Below are 26,193 nucleotides of genomic sequence, written 5' to 3'. Positions count from 1 at the left end.
GCATTAGAAATTCTTTCTACTTTGCTCTCTTCAGCGTTGAGTTTGTTTTTTAGAAAGAAATTTTGGTGTGGAATTCTGTATTAGCAGCAAGCGAATATTCTCAGATATACGGCGTATAGTTCAAGTTTACCCATTATTTCAAATAAAAGAACTATCTAAAACCAAAATATAAACGTTTTCATAGTGCTAAACAAAAAGGTCCCCTGCAGGGGTGCCTGGTTGGCCCCCCTGGTGGAGCATGCAACTCATGATCTCAGGATGGTTAAGTGTGAGTCCAAGTTGGGTATGGAGATTACCTAAAAATAAAAATCTTGATAGATGATAGATGATAGATAGATAAATAGGCAGGCCCCCTGCAGAAGCAACAAGACCTAGGCCACTTTGAGGCCTAAACTATTTACAAGGTGACTCTCTTTACCTAATGAAGCCAAGGTTTACAGCTCCCCCCTCAGGGCCTGGAACATGGGCACATATGGGCCCATAGAATGTATAATGAAGGGATGACTGACGAATGCAGGCTTATTTTTATTTGAAGGACGAAATAGTATCTTCTCCATTGTATCTAGGTTTCTAATTGACAGGCAAAGGTAAATAAACTGCTTCCCCAGAGGTTAAAACACCAATCTTCGGGGCACCTGGGTAGCTCAGTCAGTTAAGCGCCTGCCGTCAGCTTGGATCATCATCTCAGGGTCCTGGGCTGGAGTCCCACTTCCGGCTCCCTGCTCAACAGGGAATCTGCTTCTCCCTCTGCCCCCCTTGTAATCTCTCTCTCTCTCTCTCTCTCTCTCAAATAAATAAAACCTTTAACACACACACACACACACACACACACGAATCCTCAGCTTCAGCAGGGCTGAATCTTAGTCTTGAAAAAGTGTGTCAGGAGTCTCACAGATCTCAGCATACAGTTGCATTCATGGACACAGTAAGATATGCAGCAGGCAATAAAGAAGAGAGACAGGTATAAAATGGAGGAGTCCACCAGCAGGCTTCCTTATACTCTCTCCTTCCCATGAGAGGAGGGCACGCAGAACTTACTCGAAGCCCATCAACAAAAAAAACACCAACGTATGTGCATGTTTCTGCCCAGGGAAGCCCATCAGAGAGGAGGCACCCAAAGTTTTATTGAGGGCTGCTCACATGGTACCCTCTGCCACGTGTATGCCAAAATTCCAGACCCCCAGAAAGAAAGCAGGTGTTCAACATAAACCACATTGTTTGCACAGTCTAGGCACAGTGAATCAACCTCATCAGTTACTGGAAACACTCTGAGAGCGGAGTTCCCAGATGCCAACCATGGGCCAACCCTGCAAACAGGCCTTTCCAAGGAGAGCAGTCTCAGACCTACTATCTTAACTCTTCCATGCAGCAAGTTATTTAACTTCTTGAGGTCTCAGATTCATCTGTGAAAAGGAAAAAACAACAGAAACTACCTCACAGCTACTATGATTATTATAATGTAACTATCATAGTATTGTTATCCAGTGTGATGGCAAGACTTCATAAAGATCACTTCATGATAATGATGAGAGCTACAGAAAGTTGCAGATAATGTAAAACTTCAAACTTTATCTTCAACCCAACAGCAACTTTTAGAGGATAAAAATCATAAGGATCTGGAATGAAGAAGACACAGACCCCCACCTTCTCCTATAAAAGATATGTGAAGATTAAGATGCTTTATCATTAAGGGCACCCGGGTGGCTCAGTGGTTGAGCGTCTGCCTTTCCCTCAGGGCGTGATCCAAGGGTCCCGGGACAAAGCCGCATGGGGCTCCTTGCAGGGAGCCTGCTTCTCCCTCTGCCTACATCTCTGCCCCTCTCTCTGCCTCTCATGAATAAATGGATAAATCTTGTAAAAAGGAAAGAAAGAGAGAGAGAGAAAAGAAAGGAAAGAGAAAGAAAGAGAAAGAAGAAAAGAAAGAAAGAAAGAAAGAAAGAAAGAAAGAAAGAAAGAAAAAGAAAGAAAGAAAAGAAAAAAGAAAGAAAAGAAAAGAAAAGAAAAAAGAAAAGAAAGAAAAGAAAAGAAAAGAAAAGAAAAGAAAAGAAAAGAAAAGAAAAGAAAAGAAAAGAAAAGAAAAGAAAAGATGGAAACTTTGGCCTTCCCTACGACCCAGCAATTGCACTGCTGGGGATTTACCCCAAAGATTCAGATGCAATGAAACACCGGGACACCTGCACCCCGATGTTTCTAGCAGCAATGTCCACAATAGCCAAACTGTAGAAGGAGCCTCGGTGTCCATCGAAAGATGATGGATAAACAAGATGTGGTCTATGTATACACTGGAATATTCCTCAGCCGTTAGAAACGACAAATACCCACCATTTGCTTCAACGTGGATGGACCTGGAGGGTATGATGCTGAGTGAAGTAAGTCAATCGGAGAAGGACAAACAGTGTATGGTCTCATTCATTTGGGGAATATGAATAATAGTGAAAGGGAATATAAGGGAAAGGAGAAAAAATGAGTGGGAAATATCAGGAAGGGAGACAGAACATGGAAGACTCCTAACTCTGGGAAACGAACTAGGGGTGGTGGAAGGGGAGGAGGGCGGGGGGTGGGGGTGACTGGGTGGCGGGCACTGAGGGGGCACTTGACGGGATGAGCACTGGGTGTTATTCTGTATGTTGGCAAATTGAACACCAACAGAAAATAAATGTATTATTAAAAAAAAAAGAAACTTTGGCCTTCAAGTATAGATAAGAAACCAAAGGACTCTGCAATTTAATATTTATTCTGAGATTAGTATATTATTTGCTTGTTTTATCCCAACTCATAAATTTAACTTATTTTCTTACATTATTTATATAGCTTAGCCCTATAATCAATCTACAACAATGTCCCTCTAAGCTTCCTTATCATCTCTGATTATGGCTGAGTAGAAACCTATAGACCATATAAATTACCAGATTAGAGAAATTTTTTGGTTTTGTCTTTTTGGCCAAATTTATAATCCAGTAATGTAAATTAACATATGCTAGCATGGGAACCAAAACAAATTAGCTTTATTCTATCTTAAGTGAATCATATCAAGGATATTAAAGGCATTAGACGATAGAATTTTTTTAGTTGTCTGGATTTTATGCTGCCCCAAATCATCTTGTCATTCCTCTGGAATGAAGTAAAAGGTGAAGGTTTTTTTTCTTACATGCTTAATGCAAATCGTTCTATCACCCCACCAACACAAACTAGAATATAAGCTCCATTAGAGCTGAGCCATAGCTATTTTAATCACCATTGTATACACACCTCTCAGAACAGTGTCTGGCACATAATAGACAACAATTTTAACTCCTGACTCAAGTTTTTTTGTTCTTGGCTTCCTTCCTCTATTTTACTATCACTAATATATATCCCTGTGTGTCCTTCGTTAAGGCTCTTTAAATCATTTGGGGGGGGGGGCAGCCCTGGTGGCTCAGCGGTTTGGAGCCGCCTTCGGCCCAGGGCATGATCCTGGAGACCCAGGATCGAATCCCACATCGGGCTCAGTGCATGGGGCCTGCTTCTCCCTCTGCCTGTTTCTCTGCCTCGCGCTCTCTCTCTCTCTCTCTCTGTGTGTCTCTTATGAATAAATAAAATATTTTAAAAAATAAAAAAATAAATCATTTGGGGGGAAAAGGAAGCACCTTTTAACAACTATATATACAATACTGAATATAGTCAGATTAAATGTTAGTGAATAAAAACAGCAAAGAAATATATTCAGATACACACTGCAAACCAATATTAACACAGAATTAGAGTAATTTAAAAGTACCCTCCAAATTATGATATTATACCTGAGTTGGTTTGATATAGCTAGCTTATCTGAAATTTTCAATATATTTCTAATACCAAAAATGTATATTTTAAATATTATAGAAAAGCACAGTTTGTTTGAGAGAGGGAGAGAGAGAAGGCACAAAAGGGGGGCAGGCACAGAGGAAAGGGAGAAGCAGACTCCCCACTGAACAGGGAACCCAACACAGGACTTAATCCCAGGACCCTAGGATCATGACCTGAGCCAAAGACAGCCATTTAACCAAGGGAGCCACCCAGGCACCTCTAGAAAAGTACATATTAAATATTAAAAATATACATGACATTATAAAGGGAAATACTGGAGGTTACTATTCACTTCACAAAAACCATAGTTTACTGTCGTTTAACAAACAATAGTAATATTTTGAAAAAGTAGTTTATCTTCACAAATTTTATTCACATAAAGCTTTAGAGGACTATATTCCACTTTGTCTAATCTGAAGTGACTTGAAGTCATATTTATTTTATGTTAATATTAGTCAAACAAAAATAACTGTGAGTGGGGCGCCTGGGTGGCTCACTTGGTTGAGTGTTTGCCTTCAGCTCAGATCATAATCTCAGGATCCTGGGATGGATCCTGAATGGAGCCCCCCATTCAGCTCCCTGCTCAGCAGGGAGTCCAGTTGTCCCTCTGGCTCCCACCCCTGTCCACCAGGCTCCTTCATTCTCTGTCTCAAATAAAAACTAAAATCTTTAAAAATATTAAAAAAAAAAAAAACCTGTGACTGTTTTTGCTAGTGAAATAGAAAGGAAAAATAGTTCTATTTAGAAAGTCACCATACAACTAACTACATCATGTTATCTGTAAATTTTAGCTCATAATTATGAATAGTTGAGAGTATAATTTTATAATATTAACATAAATTGGTTAAAATTGTTATCAGGGCAGCCCCAGTAGCTCAGCAGTTCAGCGCCTGCCTTTGGCCTGGGGCGTGATCCTGGAGTCCTGGGATTGAGTCCCACGTTGGGCTCCCTGCATGGGGCCTGCTTCTCCCTCTGCCTGTGTCTCTGCCTCTCTCTCTCTGTGTCTATGAATAAATAAATAAAATCTTTAAAATAAATAAATAAATAAAATAAAATTGTTATAAGAATCTCTGTCATTGTTATAACTGTATAACAAATTTAAAGTTTTGTAGATATTGACATTTTATTTCATTTTTAGGTAGCTAATTTTCAAGTTAGAAACATTAGGAAAAGTGATTTTCCCTATTGCTCTTTATAAAGCTAAAATCGTTTAGAGAAAAATCTGACATACATTTACTCATACTCAAAAATCATTACAGAATAAAATTACAAACTGAGTTAACTCTTTAGTCAAGAATGAAGGTCACTAAAAAATAAAATAAAAATTAGGGATCCCTGGGTGGCGCAGCGGTTTGGCGCCTGCCTTTGGCCCAGGGCGCGATCCTGGAGAACCGGGATCGAATCCCACGTCGGGCTCCCGGTGCATGGAGCCTGCTTCTCTCCCTCTGCCTATGTCTCTGCCTCTCTCTCTCTGTGACTATAATAAATAAATAAATTTAAAAAAAAAATTTAAAAAAAAAAATAAAATAAAAATTAAAAATAAATAAATAAATAAATAAATAAATAAATAAAAAGAATGAAGGTCACTATAATATTTTTCCAGTGGGTTCCCACCACATTTAGAAAAAAAAAAATCTGAAGTCTTAAACATGGTCTATATAAAGAGCATCTCAGGTTAGCCCACCCCACTTCTCTGACCTCAGCTCCTTCACTGGCTTCCTGAGCTGCAACTACGGTGGCCCTATTCTGCAACAAAATAAGCTTATTCTGGACCTCCCATTCCCTAGGCTACAGGCTCTACAGGTCATCCACAGACTGAATCCTCCTCACCCACTACACAAATATCACCTCAAGAACCATCCCTTTAGGGATCCCTGGGTGGCGCAGCGGTTTGGCGCCTGCCTTTGGCCCAGGGCGTGATCCTGGAGACCCGGGATCGAATCCCACGTCGGGCTCCCGGTGCATGGAGCCTGCTTCTCCCTCTGCCTGTGTCTCTTCCTCTCTCTCTCTGTGACTATCATAAATAAATAATAATAAAAAAAAATTAAAAAAAAAAAATTTAAAAAAAAAAAAAATTAAAAAAAAAAAAAGAACCATCCCTTTAAAGGACAAACATTATATGTTCTCATTCAATGTTCTCATTCATTTGGGGAATATAAATAATAGTGAAAGGGAGTGAAGGGAAGGGAGAAGAAATGGGTAGGAAATATCAGAAAGGGAGACAGAACATAAAGACTCCTAACTCTGGGAAACAAACTAGGGGTGGTGGAAGGGGAGGAGGGCGGGGGGTGGGGGTGACTGGGTGGCGGGCACTGAGGGGGGCACTTGACTGGATGAGCACTGGGTGTTATTCTGTATGTTGGCAAATTGAACACCAATAAAAAATAAATTTATTATTAAGAAAAAAAATAAAAAATAAATAAAGAGCCATTTCTATCATGGCTCTCCAGTTCCAATCATCCATTGCCATGTAGCTCCCTCATCAGTCTCTACCTGATATCACAATAACCTATTTTATTTCATTATATTTATCACTAAAATTATCTTACTCATTTATGTTTAATGTTTGTCTTCTCTACCAGAATGTAAGTTCCATAAGAGCAAGTACTGCATTTATCTTGTTTACTACAATCTCTCAAGAACCTAAAATGAATTAATACTCTACTATTAAATGTAAAGGCTAATATGAAGATTTCTGGGGTTTTTAAAAAGATTTTTATTTATTTATTCATGAGAGACACACAGAGAGGCAGAAACACAGACAGAGGGAGAAGCAGGCTCCATACAGGGAGCCCGACATGGGACTTGATTGCCCGGATTTGGGACCATGCCCTGAGCCAAAGGCAGATGCTCAACCGCTGAGCCACCTGGGCTGCCCTCAAGTTTCTTCTATCTTTATCACTATTTTACACCTCCTTTTGAGATCTTTGTTCATGTTAGTATGTAACCATGGTTTGTTAGCATCCAAGTTGCTTAACTCCAGCAAGAGACAAACCATCCTTGATGGAACCATCTTTAGTGGCAAAATGATCAGAAGTCAGGCAGATTTTGATACTTTTTGGCAAAATTAATATCAGGTTTTTATATCAAAACTAAGTGAGTCCCTAATATGAAGATTTCGATATTTTATAACCATTCTCACACATATTGCTCTCTTAGGCGTCTTCCATTTTTTTCTATGCATTAACACAGTAAGAGAACTGGTTAACTAAAAAATATGTACAGCAAGAAGACGGTATACTATATAAGCAGCTCAGAAACTGACTCCAAGTTTCAGAATTAATGGTATATCTTTCAAGTTATACACTGATCCTACATATCAGTAAACATTAGAAATTATAAGTAAATTGTTAATTATGTCTAAATAAAAACTATCAGATAAAATTTAGCATTTATGAGTAATATACACTCCTGTCTATCATAAGATAGATAAAAATTATTGAACATAATTAAGAAATAAAACAAGCAACATTTTAGAATTTAACATAGTTTAGATATCATCTTCTACCTAAAATGTAATTTTATCTGCAATTAAAGAGATCATGTTTAAAGAATTAAAGGAAAGCATGACAACTATAACTCAAAAAAATGGGCAATCTTAACAAAGATACATTACTACTACATTAAAAATATAGGAAAAAATGGAAATTCTGGAGGTGAAAATACAATTCAAGAGTTAAAAAATAAAAAAAAAAAAAAAAAAAAAGAGTTAAAAAGTAATCAACCAAAATTTAAGATTCTCCAGCAGAGTTCAATAGCTGATTTGAGATGACACAAGGGTCAGTGAACTTGGAGATCCATCAACAGAAATTATCAATTATGGAGAAGAGAAAAAAAGAATTTTAAAAAATGAACACAGCCTCAGAGACTTATGGGATACCATCAAACAACCAAAGTACATTTATTGAAAGTTTCAAAAGGAACAAAGAGGGAGAAAAGGACAGAAAAAATATTTGAAGATTATGGTCAGAACTTGCCAAACTGTTGAAATCTATAGATTCAAGTTTAATGAATCCAAAGTAGGATAAACACAAAGTGATCAACACCTAGACACATCATTATTGAAAGCCAAAGGCAGAGAAAATCTTGAAAGCACAGAGAAAAACAACTCATCAGAAACAATGGAGGTCAGAAAGCAGGAAACAACACAGTCAAGGTGCTGAAAGAAAAAAAATCTGTAACAAAGAACTCTATATCCAGCAAAACTATTCTTCAAAAATAAAAGCAAAATAAAAGCAATCCCAAAAAACAAAGATTGAAGTAGTTCATTGATAACAGACCTGCCACATGAGAAATCTTACAGGAAGTCCATTAGACTGAAAGAAAATAACCAGTCCAAAAGTCAAATTCACAAAAAGAATTAAGGAGTGGGATGCTTGGGTGACTCAGCAGGTTAAGCATCTGCCTTCGGCTTACATCATGATCCTGAAGTCCCTCGATTCAGCCCTGCATCAGGCTCCCTGCTCGTGGGGAGCCTGCTCTTCCCTCTGCCCCTCATCTTACTCATGCGCCCTCTCTCAAATAAAATTAAAAAAAAAAAAAAAGAGAAGGGTCATCACTACCTACACTAGTAAAATTAAAAGTACATCCAAGAACACTCTGAACTATGTGCCAAAAATATTAAATAGCTTAGAAGAAACGAACAAATCCCAAGAAACACAATTACAGAAACTACCTCAAAAATAAGCAGAAAATTTGAACAGACCTGTGACCAATAAAGAATCTGAATTAGCAGTTTAAAAATTTTCCAAAGGAAGAAAATCCAGGCCCAGATGCTTTCAGTAGTAAATTCTATCAGATGTATTCCAAGAGATAATAATATCAACTATTCACAAACTCTTATAGAAAATAAAAAAGGAAATACTTCTCAATTCATTCTATGAGGCTAGTACTACTATGTTACAAAACCCAAAACTATATTAAAAAAAAAAAAAAAAACCTTCAGACCAGTATCTTTCATAAACACAGACACAAAAATGTTCAACTAAACATTGGCAAAGGAAAGCCAGCAACTATAGTAAGAATTATATGCCATGACAAAGTGAGATTTATCCTAGGACTAAGACTAAATTTAATATCTGAGAATCAATTAATATAACGCACAATATTAATGGAATAAAAGACAGGAACCACATGATCATTTAAGATACTGAGGTGACCAACCATACTGGTTTGTTCAGGGCAGAAGAGTTTCCCAAAATGCAGGAATTTCAGTGCTAAAACCACAACAGTCTTGGGCAAACTGTGACAGTTGGTCAAGCTAACAGATGCAGAAAAAGCATTTGACAAAACCTAATACTCATTCATGATAAAAACTCAGGAACAAACTAGGATTTAAAAGGAATCCTCTACCAAATATAGAGATGTTCTATACAACACCTGTGCCTATAGTAAACAATATTGCATTAAATACTTAAAAAGTTCAGGAAGTAGATTTTGTGTTGTGTTCTTACCACAATAAAATAAAAAAAATTAAATATAAGATTTATACATTGAAATTACAAAACATCACTGAGAAAATTAAAGGTCAATAAATCAAGAGAAATTTTCATGTTCCTGTATCAGAAAAGTAAATATTCCAAGATTTATAATTCTCCCCAAACTGACTTACAGATTCAATGCCTACCCATAAAAACCCCAAGACTGTTTTGCAGACATTAATAAGCTAATCCTAAAATTCTTACATTGGGCCCAGAAGAGCTATAACTTTTAAAAACAAAAACAAAACCAGAAAAAAAACAAAACAAAAAAAAAAAACAAAAAAAAAAAAACCAGAGGCTTACACTACCTGGTTTTATAAGTTACCACTGGGCACAATAATAAAGACGGAGTTAGTCTCAGCTAGCGTAAAGATAGATATATAGATAATAGAACTGAGTCCAGAAATAAGTCTTTACGTTTATAATCAATGGAGAAATGGTATCTTTTCAACAAATTGTTCTAACACAATCCATATTGCAAAAGATGAATTTAGACCCTTACTTCACACCATACATAAAAATTAACTCAAAAAACCAAAACAAAAAAACAACAAAAATTAACTCAAAATAGATCCTAAATCTAAGAGCAAAAACTATAAAACATCTAGAAGAAAACAAAGGAGAAAATCTTCGAGACCCTGGATTATGCAGAGAGTTCTTACAACAAAAGCATGATCTATGAAAGAAAAAGCTGGGAAATTAAACTCCATAAATATTAAAATTGGGGGGGGGGGCATCTGACTAGCTCAGTGGAGCATATGACTCCTGGGGTTATGATTTCGAGCCCCACGTTGAGCCTAGAGCATACTTTAAAAAATAAAATACATATATTTTAAAACTTTTTGCATCTCAAAGGGCTCCAATAAAAAAATGTCAAGACAAGCCACAGACTAGGAGAAAATATTTGCAAATCATGTATCTAATAATGGGCTTACGTCCAGAACACATAAGGAACTTTTACAACTCAGGAGGCCTAGGTGGCTCAGTCGGTTAGGCGTCTGACTCTTGATTTCAGCTCAGGGCATGATCTCAGGGTTGTGAGACTGAGCCCCAGGTCAGGCTTCCCACTCATTGGGGAATCTGCTTGATTCTCTCTCTCTCCCTCTTCCTCTGCCCCTCCCTCTTCTCTCTCTCAGGTAAATAATTTTTTTAAAAGAAGAACTTTTAGAACTCAATAATAAAACAAAAATGGGCAAAGATTTGGATAGCTACTTCAACAAAAAGGATCTATTAATGGCTAATAATTATATGAAAAAATAGCCAATGCCGGGCAGCCTGGGTGGCTCAGCGGTTTAGCGCCGCCTTCAGGCCAGAGCCTGATCCTGGAGACCCGGGATCGAGTCCCACATCCGGCTCCCTGCATGGAGCCTGCTTCTCCCTCTGCCTGTGTCTCTGTCTCTCTCATGAATGAATAAATAAAATCTTAAAAAAAAAAAAAAAAAAGAAAGTCTAGGGGCACCTGTCTGGCTCAATCTGTGGAGTACTTGGCTCTTGATCTTGGGGTCATAAGTTCAGGTCCTACACTGGGCAGAGAGATTACTTCCAAAATAAATAAATAAAAATTTAAAAATAAAACAATAAAGTGGTCCAGTTTCATTCTTTTGCAATGTAACTGTCCAGTTTTCCCAGCACCATTTATTGAAGAGACGTTTCTTCCGTTGTAACTTCCTGCCTCCTCTGTCAAACATTATTTGACCTTATAAGAATGGGTTTATTTCCTCGGCTGTATCCTGTGCTATTGATTTATGTCTGTTTTGGGGGAGGTACCATACTGCTTTAACTATATAGCTTTGTAGTATAGTTTGAAATCAGGGAGATTAGTATCTTCAGCTTCATTCTTCCTTCTCAAGATTGCTTTGGCTATACGGTCTTTTGTATACAAATAAACTTCTATACAAATTTTAGGATTATTTTTCCTACTTCTGTGAAAAATGCGATTGAAATTTTGATAGAGGTTGCAATGAATTTGTAGATTGCTTCAGATAGTACGGATATTTTAACAATATTAATTTCTCTAATCCATGAGTATGGTTTATCTTTCCATTTATTTGTACCATCTTTCAATTTCTTTCATCAATGTTTTATAGTTTTCAGAGTAAGGTCTATTAACTCCTTGGTTAAATTTACTCCTCAGTATTTTATGCAATTGTGAATGGGATTGTTTTCTGAATCTCTCTGATAGTTCAGATTTGGGTACAGAAATGCAATAGACTTATGCACATTAACTTTCTATGCTAGGTACATACCCAAGAGAAATGAAAACATAACCACAAAAAAGTGTACAAAAATGTTTAAAGCAGCATTGTTCATAATAACAAGAAAGTGAAAACTCAAACGTCCACTGTCTAATAAGTAACGTAGTATATCCATACAATAGAATATTAGTCAGCTATAAAAAGAAACAATGACATATGCTACAACATGGGCTTTTAAAACAGTATGCTAAAACAAACTAGTCATGAAAAATTACATATTATATGATTCTTTTATTTTTTGAGTGTGTGTGTGCTTTAAGCAAGGGCGGGGCGGCGAAGCAGGGGAGAGAATCTTAAGAAGGCTCCACCCCCAACTCCATCTTCCCACCCTAAGATCAGGACCTGAGCCAAAATCATGAGTCGGAGCTCAACCCACTGAGCCACCCAGCGCTCCTGATTCTACTTATAAAAAAAATGTCCACAATAGGCAAATCTATAGAGACAGATCAGTGGTTGCCTAGAGCTAGGGATTTTAGGGGAAAAATAAGAGTAACCATTAATGGGTATAGGATTCCTTTTTGGGATGATGAAAATGTCTTAAAATCGATTATGGTGATAGTGCAAGAACTCTGTGAATACAGTGAAAAACCGCTTAATTTTACACGTTAAATTTAAATTGGTGAATTGAATGGTACATGAATTATATCTCAATAAAACTGCTACCAAGACAAACAAACAAACAAACAAAAAACCCCACCTTGGGGTATGACCTGTGAGTAGGTCAAGCCATCAACACTGGTTAGGCCTACCACATCCAAAGTTAACATCCTAATATCTAGGACAGAAAAATCTCAAAGTTATAAATACCTTCCAATCACACTCTGATAATTTTGTAAATTAGTGTGTCCGTATACATACGTGTATATCTACACATACATATGTGTGTATATATATGTGTACATATATCTGAAATGGGAAGCAATGATTAATCAATGTGACTAGTTCAGTCACTAACCTTTAAACATAGGTTGACAGTAAATATTCAAACTTCATACGCCCGAGGTATTTCAGTTTTCCACTTAATGTGCGCACTAGGAGAGAGCTCGGGGACATTCGAAAGAGCAGACTGCACGAGCCGTGTCGCACGACCTACAGACTTTAATCGTCCCTAAATTCCTTCCGTGTAGTCTGGTGATTCCCAGGCTTGCATAAAGTCGTTTCTCCCTCCTAAAGAGAGGAAGAAACTCTGAAACGCGAGGGCCCCATCCTACCTGGGCACAGCGGCCGTCCCTCCGCCGTCCTGGCCCTGCTCTGGGTCGCGGCCCGAGGGAAAGTGCGCATTTCCCTGTCTACGGTGACTCACAGGTAAAAAGGAAAGCAAATCTGATTACCGAACCCAGGTTCCTGTTGTATCATCTCCGGATTAAAATGTAGACCACGCAGCTGAGGGTAGATGGCCACGAAGGGGGGGAGATTTCACAGGTCTTCTGATGAAGTGTCCCCCACCCCCACTCCCACCCCCGTTTAAACGAGGACTAAGCCCTCGGGCTGCCCCGCGGCGAGTCCAGGTCCTGGAAGGGAGCGCGGGGGGCGGGCGCGGGAGACGCGGGGGACGGTGCAATCGGGAGCTCTCGGCCCTTGGGGGGTTTCTCCGTCCTTTACCGACACGGACTAAAGATGTCCCAGCCGAGCGGGGCTGCGGGGGCTCAGCGGGTGGGGGGCCCGGGGGGCTCGGGGGGCGCGGGCGCTCGGCTCGCGAAGGCGCTGGGGAGTCGGCAGCAGCCGCCCCGGCGGAGCCCCAGGCCCCTCCCGCGCGGTCCCGGGGGGCAGCCTCGCCCGGCGGGGACCCCAGGGCGGCCGCGGGACGCGCGCCACACAGCCCGTTTTTGTTTGGTTTCCAGCCCAGCCTGCGCGCAGCGCCGAGCCTCGAGCCTCCGGCCCCCGGGGGCAGCGGGCGGGCGGGCGGCGCGGAGCCGAGAATAAAGAAGAACCGCGCACAACCTGCCACGCGAGCCGCCGGGCGGGCACGGGAGCGGCGGCCGGGGGCCCGACGGGGAAGCAGCGCGCGCCCGGGCCCCCGCCGCCCCGGGGCCGCCCGGTCCCGCCCCGGCCCCCCCGGCCCCCCCGCCCCCGGACGCGCGTCCCGCGGGCCGCCCCCCGCCCCCGCCCCGGCCCGGCCCGGCCCGGCCTCCCCGCGGGGCAGCGGCTCAGCTCCGTCCCGGCCGCACGGGCGACTCGCGGACATGTAAACACGGCGGCCGGCCGCGGCCCATCCCCCGCCCGCGGCCCCCGCCCCCGCCCCCGCCCCCGCCCCCGCGCCCGCGCCCCGCCGCCCGGCCGCTGCCCCGCGGCGCCCGGCCGTTGTCACCGCCGCAGCCTCCGGGGAGCCGCCGGCAGCGCCCGGGGCGGGGACCCGGACGGCGAGGCCCCGGCGGCCCGCGCTCTTACCTGCTCTCCGCCGCGCCGCTCTCCGCCCGGCCCGGCCGCGACTCGCCCCGAGGGGCCCGGGGCCTCCCCGGCAGCCCGAGCCGCTCCGCCGGGAGACACCGAACAAAACAGCGGCGGCCGCCCCGCCCCGCCCGCGCCGCCCCGCGATGCCCAACCGCCGAGGCGACGGCGGCGACACAGAGCCCGGCGCGGGGAGCAGGGGGGGCCCCGCCCCGCCCCCACCCCCCGCCTCGGCTCCTCCCCCTCGGCCTCCCGCCGCCGCCACCAGGACACTCGCGTCCGCCTCCCCCGCCCGCCCCGCGCGCCCCTCCCCGCCCCGCCCCGCCCCGCCCCTCCCCGCGCGGCGCGGGGGGACCCGCCCGTCGCCGCCGCGCCTGTCACCGGGGCCGGCGGTTCGTGCCCCGCGGGGCCCCGCGCCCCCGCCCGCCCCGGCCCCCAACTTCTCCCGAGCCCGCTCGCCCCGGTCCAGGCGGGCCACCTGTCCCGTCCCCGCTCGGGGCTCCCGCAGCCGCCGCTGCCACCCCAGCCCTCCGCGGGGTCCCGCCGTGCGCCGGGCGGGGGGAGCGCGTGCACCTGCAGCGCCCGCTCCCCGCCCCCGCCCCCGCTCCCCGCCGCCCGGGCCGCACGGCACAGCCCCCCGCGCCCCGCTGTCACTCCGGCCCCTCCCGGGCTCAGCTCCGCGTCGGCCAGTGCGGCCGTTACCGGGGCCCGGGGTCGGGAAAACTCCCCGCGCAGCTCCCCCCCGCCCCGGCTCCACTCCTCGGCCGCCGCCAGGGACCGGCGGGGGCGGGGGCGCGGGCGGGGGCGCGGGCGGACCGAGCGCCCCTCGGCCCCGCCCCTCCGGGCCCCGCCCCCTCCAGGCCCCGCCCCGCCCGTGACGCTCCGGCCGCCCCGCCCCCCCCGCCTCGCGCCCTCGGCGCCGCCCGCTCCTCCTCCTCCTCCGCCGCCGCCGCCGCGCTCGCCCGCGACCCCGCCCCGTTCCCAGAAATGACCCCGCCCAACGGCCCGGCGGCGCGGCGGTTGGTGCCCGCGGGGGCGGGGGCGGGAGCGGCAGCGGCGGGCCCCGCACCGAGCCTTTGTCGCGCCCCGCTCGGCCCGCGGCGGGAAGGCGGCGGGAAGGCGGCGGGGGCGCCGCGGGCGGGGGAGCCCGGCAGCGAGACCCGGCGGCAGCCGCACGCCCCGGACCCCCTTGGGCACCGAGGGGCCCCGGTGCGCGGACGCCGGCGGCGAGGAGCTCCCGCGCGCTGGTGCGGACGGACGGACGGACGGACGCGAAGTTGCGCCTCGGCCGGTTCCCGCGCCGCCACGCCCGGCCGCCGCCCGCTCCCTGCCGCCGCTCCCGGAACAAAGCGACGGGCGCCCCGGGGCGCGGACCCACCGGCCGCGTGCGCTCCCGCCTCCTGCCCCCGCCCCGCCTGCGCCCGCGCCCTCCCGGCCCGCGCCGCGCCCCGCCCCGCCCTGCCCCCGCCCGGGCTCCCCGCGGCTCCTCGACCAGCTGCGAGGCCGGAGAAGCCCCTGAAGGCGGGGGGGGGCCTCTTCCCCGTGGGGGTGCCGGTGGGATTCTTCTTTCCTCGCCTGGAAGAGCCACTCTGGTGACTCCTCAAGAGAGTTGTTTTTTGGGTTTCTTTAAGACCATTTATTTATTCATGAGAGACAGAGGCCGAGACGCAGGCAGAGGCAGCAGCAGGCTCCGCGCAGGGAGCCCGACGTGGGACTCGATCCCGGACCCCGGGGTCACGCCCTGGGCCGAAGGCGGCGCCCACCGCTGCGCCCCCCGGGCCTCCCTTTCGTTTTTACTCTTAAACGTGCGGCGAGGCCGGACAGCCGCGAGGAGATCCGCTTAACTCCGATGAAGTTTCGCGGGCCCCGTAGCTGGAAGACGCGGCGAGCCCGGGCGTTGCCCTGAACCAGGGAACACGAGGGACCGGCCCCGCGAGCGCCGCCGCCTCCAGGGCGGGGGGTGTCCGCTCCCCGCGGGTCCGGGGGCCGCTGCGCCCTCGCGGCCCCGGGGTGACCCCGCGCATCCCCCGCAGCAGCGCTCGGGCCGAGGAGCCGCGGGCGCGGGTCTCCCCTGGCGGGGCCTCCCCGGTCCTGCCGCCACCTGCGAGGCGCCTGGAGAGGCCCCGGTGGCTAAGGGCGGCGCGGCGCGGCGCTTCGTCGGTCCCGCTCTTCCGCGCTGCCCCCCGGCGTGCCCCGTGCGACGCGGCTCTGCGGCTCCCAGTAGCGGCGGGAGGCGCCTGCAGCCCGCGGGTGGCCGTGCGGGGCCCGGGGCCTGCGCCGCCGGGGCCGGGGCCGCGCGGAGGGGCCCCTGCGTGCTTCCGCCGCCGGCCTCGCTCCCAGCCTGAGCTCCACGGCGGAGAACCGGCCCGGTAGTCCGGAGAGCCTGCAGGCGGCCCTGGAACAGCCCCCCCGCCCCGCCCCCAGCTTGCAGCCAGCGACCTGCGGGGGGAACAGCAGGGGTATTGGGGGGCGGTCTGCTCCCCGGGAGCCGTGTGCGCGCTGCTGGCGGGAACCACAGGAGATGGAGCCACCTGCTCCCTTGGTCCTGGCCTTGGAGGCGCCAAACTGATGCCTGTGGCTCTTGGAAAGGCGCGTCTCGTGGAAGCCGAGTGCAGACCGGGAAGTTTGCAGCAAAGCACCAAGACCTCAGACTCCGTGGGAAGGGGTGACGTGCCCCGTGGTCCTGGCTGCGGAATACAGACGTGAGGTCTGCGGGGGTCGCTCGCCTGCTCTTGCCTCCCGCGTGCCTGGGCCGCTCCTCGGTGTGTTGAGTGGATTAAGCCCCTGACTCAGGTCATGATCTCAGGGGTCACGGGGTCCAGCACCTCCTCACTGGGCTCCCCGGCTCAGGGCAGAGTCAGCCTGTCTCTGCTCCTCCCCCTCCTCATACTCTCCCTCTCTTTCTAAGATAACTCTTTTTTTTTTTTTAAGTTGCTCTTCTGTTTTTAATAGCAGACAATTTATTTTGTAATCACGCAGGCGCTTCATTAATACAGTCTCACCGCCAATTTTCAAGTAATACAAAACATGTTTTAGAGAGTCGGGTCTCCTTACCTGTTTCCCTTTCCACTCCTCACCCTGCATCCATGGTGGTCTGGTCTTTCCACACCTCTACTCTTCCATAGGTAACCATGAAGGATAATTCAGCATTTCAGCTTCCTGACATTTTTCTGTGCGTTTATATACATACACATGTAATTATGTAGACTAAATGAAATGGTATAATGTGTGTATTAAACAGGACACTAAACAGGACACTTTTATACTCCTTTTCTCCATTTATTACCTTTGTTTTCTTTTTACCTAACAAAGTCTTTAAAATTTCAGTCTGTCTTCAGTATGGTGGGTTAACTAAGAGAAGAGGTTTTTCCTGCTTTTATACCAGAATCTTAAATGGGGAGCACCTGGGTGGCTCAGTCGTTAAGCGTCTGCCTTCAGCTCAGGTCATAATCCCAGGGTCCTGGGACCAAGTCCGTAGTAGTTGACCCGGGCGCCCTGCTTGGTGGGGAGCCAGCTTCCTCTGCCACTCCCCCTGCTTGGCCTTGCTCTCACCCTGTCTCTTTCCCTCTCTCTCTCTCTCTCTCTCTCTCTCTCTCTCTCTCTCTCAAAATCTTTTTTATTTTTATTTTTTCAAAATCTTTTTTTTTTTTAATGTTAAATGGGAAAAGGAGTTTTTAGAGCCATTTTAGGGATGGAAGTGCTAATCAACATAAGGAACACAAAAGACTAACTTCTTCTAGTGCTAGCCAGTAAATCATTTTCCTCTCCCAAACTGGAAATTCTCTTGCTTGGGGTAATCCTTGGATACTTTGAGTTAGGGTAGATTAAATAAGAGTATATTCCATTACAACATTCCAGAGCGAGTAGTCCAAGAGAAGGGAATGATGTGCTACCTTTCCTGACTTAGCCTCAGGAATCTCACACACACACACACACACACACACACACACACACCAGTGAGGATTGTTGGAAGCTGGCTACCACAAGGACATTGTGCAGTAGTGAACTTTGAATTACTGACACAGTCTTTTTTTTTTTTTAAGATTTATTTATGATAGACATAGAGAGAGAGAGAGGCAGAGACACAGGAGGAGGAAGAAGCATACTCCATGCTGGGAGCCCGACATGGGACTCGAACCCGGGACTCCAGGATTGCGCCCTGGGCCAAAGGCAGGCGCTAAACCACTGAGCCACCCAGGGATCCCCACTGACACAGTCTTAAAACCTGTTGGATTCCATCATTGCAGGTGGGCAAATCCCTAGGTTTACCAACAACTGTACAACTGTGTAGACTTTACAAGAACAGCCAGAAAAATCTCTTCTTCTCCCTACAGAATAAGTAGTTCTGGATGCTATTGTCCAGTTATATCCTGGTATTAACCTACATTATTTAGAAGCCACTACGTCCATCCCTTCCACTACCCCTTTCTGGGCTTCTGCAAAGCTGACTACTATTCCTAACTCTCCCATACTCTGGTTCTGCAAAGGAACCCAGTCTCCAGACTCACTTTTGTTTTAGGCATCATTTTGCCTTGTATGAATCAGAATCTCTTAAACATTATGTAGTAAACAAGTTATGAGGCTTTCCTCAGAGAATGGCCAAAACCAAAATAATAGGGGGTAGGGAACCTATTATGTTTCTAGAATCCAATGAAACAATTCTTGAGGATGAAATTTGTGCCATCAAATGCAATCAGATAAAATAAGGAAGTACAAACTTTTGAGTATAGAAGAGAAGCTAAATCCTCAAGAAGTACACATGTGATTTTACCATGTAATGTTTTCTAGTAAAATAAGCCCTTAAAATCATTTCATACTTTGAGTTCATGATATATTTTTAAAGTGGTTTTTTCTTCAAGATAGTGCTTTAGTTGGAAGCATTTTATTCTATCAGCAAATTACTTTTAGCATACATTTTATTGCTCTGTTAAAATATTTGAAGGGTTAGGATAGATTATATTTTATTGTAGTTATAATTTCTAATATTTTCAATGATAAAACCAATTTTTGTAAGCACATTTGCCTCCTTGTTTTTATTTTTTTTTTTAAGATTTTATTTATCCATGAGAGAGAGAGAGGGGCAGAGACACAGGCAGAGGGAGAAGCAGGCCCCATTCAGGGAGTCGGACACGGGACTCGATCCCTAGTCTCCAGGTTCACACCCTGAGCTGAAGGCAGCGCTAAACCACTGAGCCACCGGGGCTGCCCTCCTTGTCTTTATCATAAAAATTAAAAATCCAAATGAAATGTACGTAAAGTTATTAGTGATTTAAGATCATATTAATCTTTAGGGTTTCTGAATGAAATCGGTTTCTTAATAAAATTCAGGATAAATGCCATAGTACTTAATTAAAATACAAAGATAAATATAGTCCATGGGGAAAATTCTGAAATAAATTTCCATATTTGTGAGCTGACCAGTTTTCAAGGGCGTGTAACTGTTTCTTCCATGCTACTAAGTTAAAATGAATTAATAGAAATTTTTCTTTCCATTCATTTCCTGGATCACTCTAAAGATTAGAAAGGCAAACTAATCATTCTGTTTTTTTCCACGATTTATTTGCCTTCCCCTCTGCAGTTTCTTCTTACTGGTCAACTAACCAGAGTGAGTGGCAATATTTTAGTAAGAGGAAATAATAATAACAATAATATTGACCACAATTAGTATAGTGTTAAATACTTTGTATTCTTTTTTTTTTCTTAATTTATTTTATTTTTTTATTTTATGATAGTCACAGAGAGAGAGAGAGAGGCAGAGACACAGGCGGAGGGAGAAGCAGGCTCCATGCACCAGGAGCCCGATGTGGGATTCGATCCCGGGTCTCCAGGATCGCGCCCTGGGCCAAAGGCAGGCGCCAAACCGCTGCGCCACCCAGGGATCCAATACTTTGTATTCTTAATCTTATGAATTACCTACAAGTATCTCCATCTTACAGGTCACATTGAAGGGTCAAGCCACTCATTCACAGTTACACAGTTGACAATAGAGTTGGATACTGGATCCTTCAGAGCTCATGCTTTAACCACCAGTACTTCTAAAGCGCAGGCGTGTTTTAATGGTTCATGACCAAACATCAAGGACAAAAAGTATTGCCCTCTTCCTCAGCTTTGACACCAGCCTCATGTCTTACTCCCGCAGTTTTGGGGGGCTTGGATGCCACCTTGCAGCTCTACTTCACCTCGGTTTGGGTCCCTGTTCTGCCTAACGTAGCAGACGCTGCTGCAGATGACGGTTGATTGTTTCTGGCCACCTTCCCTATCTCCCTCTCTCCAGACACTCCTTCGTCCGCGGGTTGCCAGCATATTCCCTCTACTCCAGTTCCTGTTTCATGTCCTTCCTGTCTGCTTTTTTGTGTTTGAGTAGACCTCCCACATCTGCTGATGACACTGGCTGCTATGCAAAGAAGAGAGAAATTAGGGTCAGGAGAAGAAGCCAATCAATATGGAGGATGAAGGGGTCACTATGATTAAGAAGAACCATAATTAAAATGTGAATACCAGGCAGAAAAAGAATGGGATAAATGGGAAAATGGGTTGAGAGTTTTAAAGTACTGTGAATCTCAGGATGCCTGGGTGGTTCAGTCAGTTAGGCCTCTGACTTTGGCTCAGGTCATAATCTCAGGGTTGTGACATCCAGCCTGGCCAGGAGCTGCATGCTCAGCAAGAATCTGCTGGAGATTCTCAACCTCTCCCTCTACCCCCACCCCCACCCGACCCCCACTCTGGCATGCTCTCTCTCTGTCTCTCTAAAATAAATAATATAAATAAATAAATAAATCCTTAAAATACTGTGAATCTATACGAGTGACTGGAAACTCCTAAAATGTGAAGGAGAGAGGGAAATAATAATAGTTCTATAGTTAAAGTTAATATTCAAGAGCTCATGATAGGTATTGTAATTGATAATGTCTGTCCTTACGTGCGATCAGAGTCCTAAATACCAACAAAATACTTGTGAAATTTAGCATCATCTTACCAGTGCTGATTGAATGTATACTTTCTTTTCATCTTTTTTTTTTTTTTTAATCGTCGTAACAACCCAATCAGGAAAGTAACCGTTGTCATTTGCAGATTATGACACCGAGGTCTTGAGAAAGACCACCAGCAAGTGAGTAGTGGAGCCAGGCAGGAAACCCAAGCAGGCTGGCTCCACGCTCCCAACATTCTGCTCAGCTTCCTCCTCCTCTGCATTGTCCTCCCCAGGGTTAAAGGCGAGACCAGGCCAGCTTCTCCCTACCCAGTGCTCTCCTTATGAATAAGCCAGTACCTCTGACCTGTGATTTGAAGCAAGTGAATTCACAATTCAGCAAGTCTACAAAGCGTCTTATAATCTACTAGCAGAGAATTTTCAGAGCCCACCTACTAAGTTTGCACTTTTAGTTGGTTACCTGGGTGGAGAAAGAAAATTAGTATGTTAACAAGGATTAATTATGTTGCTACTCAGTGTGTCTGAGGAGAAAGTAGGTCCCTTTGTGATCAGTATAAGCTAGAGAAGTAAGCTTTAAAACGAAAAAGATTTTATTAATTTTTTTTTCTTTTTTTTTAGATTTTATTAATTTGAGACAGAGAGAGAACACAAGTTGGGAGGAGGGGTAGAGGGAAAGGGAGAAGCAGATTGTCCCCTGAGCAGGGAGCCGGGTGCGGGGCCCAATCCCAGGACCCCTGCTGGAAGGCAGGCACCCAACCAACTGGGCCACCCAGGCTCCCCAAGAAGTACACTTTGACAGATGGAAGAGGCAAGGTTGGAGTCTCCAACCTCCAGCTTTTAGTCTTTCAGATCTGTCAGGAATATTATATATTTACTCTAACCCAATTGTTGTGCTGTTAAGAACACTGAGGCCTGAAAATAAGTGACTTGCTTTTGTCAATGCGGGCAAGCAGAGTCGGAATTTGAATCCAGCTTTTATTTTTACAAGCTCCCTTTTTGAGGTCACTGAGGTGAAGGTTGGGGAAGAGGAAGGTCTTTGGAAATGTTGACACCCTTGAGCCTGGTGGGGAAAGTTGAGCAATAACAGCCTCCCTCTCACTGACCGGGTCGGGCAGGGCAGGAAAGGGAAGGATGGAGTAAGATGATGAGGGGCAAGAAGCCAGGGGTAGGACGACTGAGATAGGCTCGGACCTGGTGAGCCCGAGAGAGAAAGCTGGGACATTAAGGAGCCAAGGCAAATCTCAGGAAGGAGCTAAAGTTGATTAGGCAAACTGGGAACTCAAATGTAGGCAGTTATCGACGTTACAATTGTGTCTAGAGCCAGCTATACCCACATGTTCAAAATTATTTTGCTTCTCAGTTTTTCCTCAGGGTACCCAGTATATTTTTATAAGGTACTTTACACCTATTATAAGCCAATTTTGGTGGTTTTCCAACATTTGTATGATGGAAAACTTAATCCTTTTTATATTGTTCTATTGAAATTTCGGTCTTTAATTTTCTTTTTGTTTTTTTTTACCATTAACTTGCAGAGCCCTTTATTTATTTATTTTTAAGATTTTATTTATTTGAGAGAGAGATAGAGATAGCAAGAGCACGAGCAGAAATGAGAGGGAGAAGCAGGCTCCCCAGAGCAGCGAGCCCCATGTGGGGCTGGATCCCAGGACCTTGGGATCATGACTTGAACCGAAGGCAGACACCCAACCGACTGAGCCACCCAGCCATGCCCCCACCCAAGAGCCCTTGAATCACTACTGTTGTACCTGTTGAATTAGGCAGGAACTGGATATACTGAACTCCCAGGTGATGGGCTGAGAAGCACAAGGGACAAATTTGTATTGAAGTAAGATACAATCCTGGTTATCAGACCAAATGAGTAGCACTGAGTCTTTTTGAGTATAAAAATTTTAAAAGACAACAGCAGGTGCTTCTGTAAATGGTCTAGATACTTTGAAAGGAGATTAATGATTAGTTCACAGGACCATGGTGCATGTAATTGGCTTTCTGAAACCCTCTCCCCACAAAAATATATTAACTGGGATCCTGCTTTCCAGTAGCAGGTTTTTGGGGTGGGATAAATGAATGGGGCAAAGGAATGAGAAAGTAAGATAAGACAACAAGAGTCTTTTGTGTACCCCAGGTTGTTTCTAGTTGTTTCTATAATTACAGCAAAACATTTCAATGATCTAATGCAAGAGCTGGGGCGCCTCAGTCAGTTGAGCATGTGACTCTTGATCTTGGGGTTGTAAGTTTGAGCCTCACACTGGGTGTAGAGATAACCTAAAAATAAAATCTGATTTAAAAAAAATAATAGGGCAGCCCCGGTGGCCCAGTGGTTTGGTGCCGCCTTCAGCCCGGGGTGTGATCCTGGAGACCCAGGATCGAGTCCCACGTCGGGCTCCCTGCATGGAGCCTGCTTCTCCCTCTGCCTGTGGCTCTGCCTCTCTCTCTCTTTCTCTGTGTCTATCATGAATAAATAAATAAAATCTTAAAATAATAATAATAACAATGCAAGAAAAAAGAGAACACAAGTTATGGTAAATCCAGGGTCTAAGGTCATTCAGTTTGCTAGGTAAAAACATTTCACATTTGGTTCACATAGGAGCATGTGATTCTTGATCTTCGGCTTATGAGTTCAAGCCCCACATTGAGTATAGAGATTACTTAAATAAATCATCTTTTTTAAAAAAAGACTTCATGTTTGGGTTTTTTTTTTAATTGTTAGAACTTATAAAGTTCACATAAATCTGAAATGATTATTATGAGGGTAGGGTATGAAAAATCTTGGTGAGCTATAAAGAGAGGAAACGTTTATTTAAAAATATTATCGGGGATCCCTGGGTGGCTCAGCGGTTTCGCACCTGCCTTTGGCCCAGGGCATGATCCTGGAGTCCCGGGATCAAGTCCCGCGTCGGGCTCCTGGCATGGAGCCTGCTTCTCTCTCTCCTCTGCCTGTGTCTCTGCCTCTCTCTCTCTCTATGTCTATCATAAATAAATAAAAACAAGTAAAAAATAAAATAAATTAAATTAAAAAAATAAAAATATTCTCACAGGAGACTCCTAACTCTGGGACACGAACAATGGGTGGTGGAAAGGGAGGTGGGCAGGGGGTGGGGGCACTGAGGAGAGGCACTTGATGGGATGAGCACTGGGTGTTATGCTATATGTTGGCAGATTGAACTCCAATTAAAAAATATGTAAAAAATTAAATTGAAAAATAAAAATATTCTCATGGGACACCTGGATGGCTCAGTGGTTGAGCATCTGCCTTTGGCTCAGGGCATGATCCGGGGTTCGGGGATCAAGTCCCACATCGGGCTCCCTGCATGGACCTGCTTCTCCCTCTGCCTGTGTCTCTGCCTCTCTCTGTGTGTCTCTCATGAATAAGTAAATAAAGCCATTTAAAAAATAAATAAGTAAACAATATCCTCGCAGTTGAGCTTTGAAATGTTATAAAGGAATAAGGTTTTGCTTAATCAAATATAACTCAAAGCCTCCAAGAATTAGCCCAAGAACGTGTATTTCCAGATAGAAAGGGACAGCAGATTACCCGCACCACTCTGAGAATTGAGTCTTCCCTGTGACCCTCCCTTTGATTATCACTTCCAGTCCTATACCGAGCTGTAAAAGATGCGCCTCCCAATTAACATTTTGTTGTACTCTCTGCTCTAATCTCATTAGTTGTGGTGATCTCTAGCTTTCCCATCCTTCTCCTATACTTTCATTCTTACTCAAGACCCCTTTAATTCAACACCAAGGGGGTACCTTTGGGTTTTGACCCACTTGCTTGAGAGCTAACCCCATTTTCTGAAAACCAGGCCTTGGTTCTTTCCCTACATAGCCATGCTATGCCATGTGACTTTGCTCTCTTTGGCTAAAATGGACTGATTGAACCAGCAAGGTGTACCTCATCTAAACTAGGCCTATCATATTTTGTCCTTTTAGGAATTTGGAATTGGGACCAACAGGCCATCTACAGTCTCTTAATGTGTCTGGAACCTTGTGTATATGTAGGTTGGTAGTTGTGGGAGAGCCATAATCTACCATATGAAAACTAAGAACAGGGAAAGCTAAGCCTGTGGCTCAGCCCCAGCAGAAGCAGACAACAGAAAGCAAGACAGAAGTGTGTGGGTTCCTGGTAGCCTTAGGGATCCAATCCATTCCACTGGCTGGAGATGAATCCAACTTGTGTAGTGCCTAATGCTTATATAACTGCAGGACCCCTGTGAAAAAAATTAAAATTATGAATATAAAATTAGGTGTGAATATGTGTACTTATTTAGAATGGGAAATAAATCACCAAAAATGACAGTTTTTAAAATTTTTTATTTAAATTCAATTAGGTAACATATAATTTATTATTGGTTTCAGAGTAGAAGTCAGTGATTCATGAGCTTATATCATACTCAGTGCTCATTACATCATCACATGCCCTCCTTAATGTTCATCACTCAGTTACCCCATTCCCTCACCCCTTCCTCTCCAGCAACCCTCCGTTGATTTCCTATGATTAAGAGTTTCTTTCTTTTTAAAGATTTTATTTATTTATTCATGAGAAACACAGAAAGAGGCAGAAACACAGGCTGAGGGAAAAGCAGGCTTCTTGTACGGAGCTGGATGCCGGACTTGATCCCAGGACCGCGGGATCACACCCCGAGCCAAAGGCAGACGTTCAACCACTGATTAAGAGTTTCTTACGGTTTGTCTCTCCTTCTGATTTCATCATGTTTTATTTTTTCCTCTATTCCCTTTAACACTCTGATTTTCTTCTTGAATTCCACATATGCGTGAACTCATATATTAATTGTCTTTCTTTGCTTGATTCGGCTCAGCATAATACCCTCTAGTTCTATCCACATTTTTGCAAATGGCAAGATTTCTTTTTTTTTTAATAACTGAGCAGTAGTCCATTGTGTATATGTACCACATCTTTATCCATTCACTTGTCGATGGACATCTGGGCTCTTTCCATAGTTTGGCTACTGCAGACACTGCCGCTATAAACATTGGTGTGCAGGTGCCCCTTCAGGTCACTTCACTTGTATCTTTAAGGTAAATACCTAGTAGGCCAATTGCTGGGTCGGAGGACAGCTCTATTTTCAACTTTTTGAGGAACCTCCACACGGTTTTCCAGGGAGGCCGAACCGCCTTGTATTCCCATCAACAGTGTAAGACGGTTCCCCTTTCTCCACATCTCCACCAACATCTCATTTACTGATTTGTTCATTTTAGCCATCCTGACTGGTATGAGGTGGAATCTCATTGTGGTTTTGATTTGTAAGTGTTCAATGTGTCTCTGATGCTGAGAGATGTCGGG

At 45.2% G+C, this 26,193-nt stretch overlaps 1 protein-coding gene across 10 annotated transcripts in view; it reads right to left on the bottom strand.

Annotated features, from left to right (window-relative positions):
* The window catches only part of ELF2 (E74 like ETS transcription factor 2), a 95,797-nt gene extending 81,661 nt beyond the window's left edge, over positions 1 to 14,136 (bottom strand). For 2 of the 10 annotated variants that reach the window (XM_072755222.1, XM_072755225.1), the window contains exon 1: positions 13,949 to 14,136. The gene's annotated coding sequence lies outside the window, so the exon portion shown is untranslated. Of the gene's footprint in view, positions 1 to 12,515; positions 12,728 to 12,771; positions 13,573 to 13,948 lie in introns of those variants that run through there. The other 8 variants (XM_072755226.1, XM_072755228.1, XM_072755223.1 and 5 more) reach the window with 7 other exon arrangements.
* Between the last annotated feature and the right edge of the window lie 12,057 nt (positions 14,137 to 26,193).

Source organism: Vulpes vulpes, chromosome 4 (assembly GCF_048418805.1).
Source record: "Vulpes vulpes isolate BD-2025 chromosome 4, VulVul3, whole genome shotgun sequence".
NCBI classification, from domain to species: domain Eukaryota; kingdom Metazoa; phylum Chordata; class Mammalia; order Carnivora; family Canidae; genus Vulpes; species Vulpes vulpes.
This window is presented reverse-complemented; position numbering and strand designations above follow the sequence as displayed.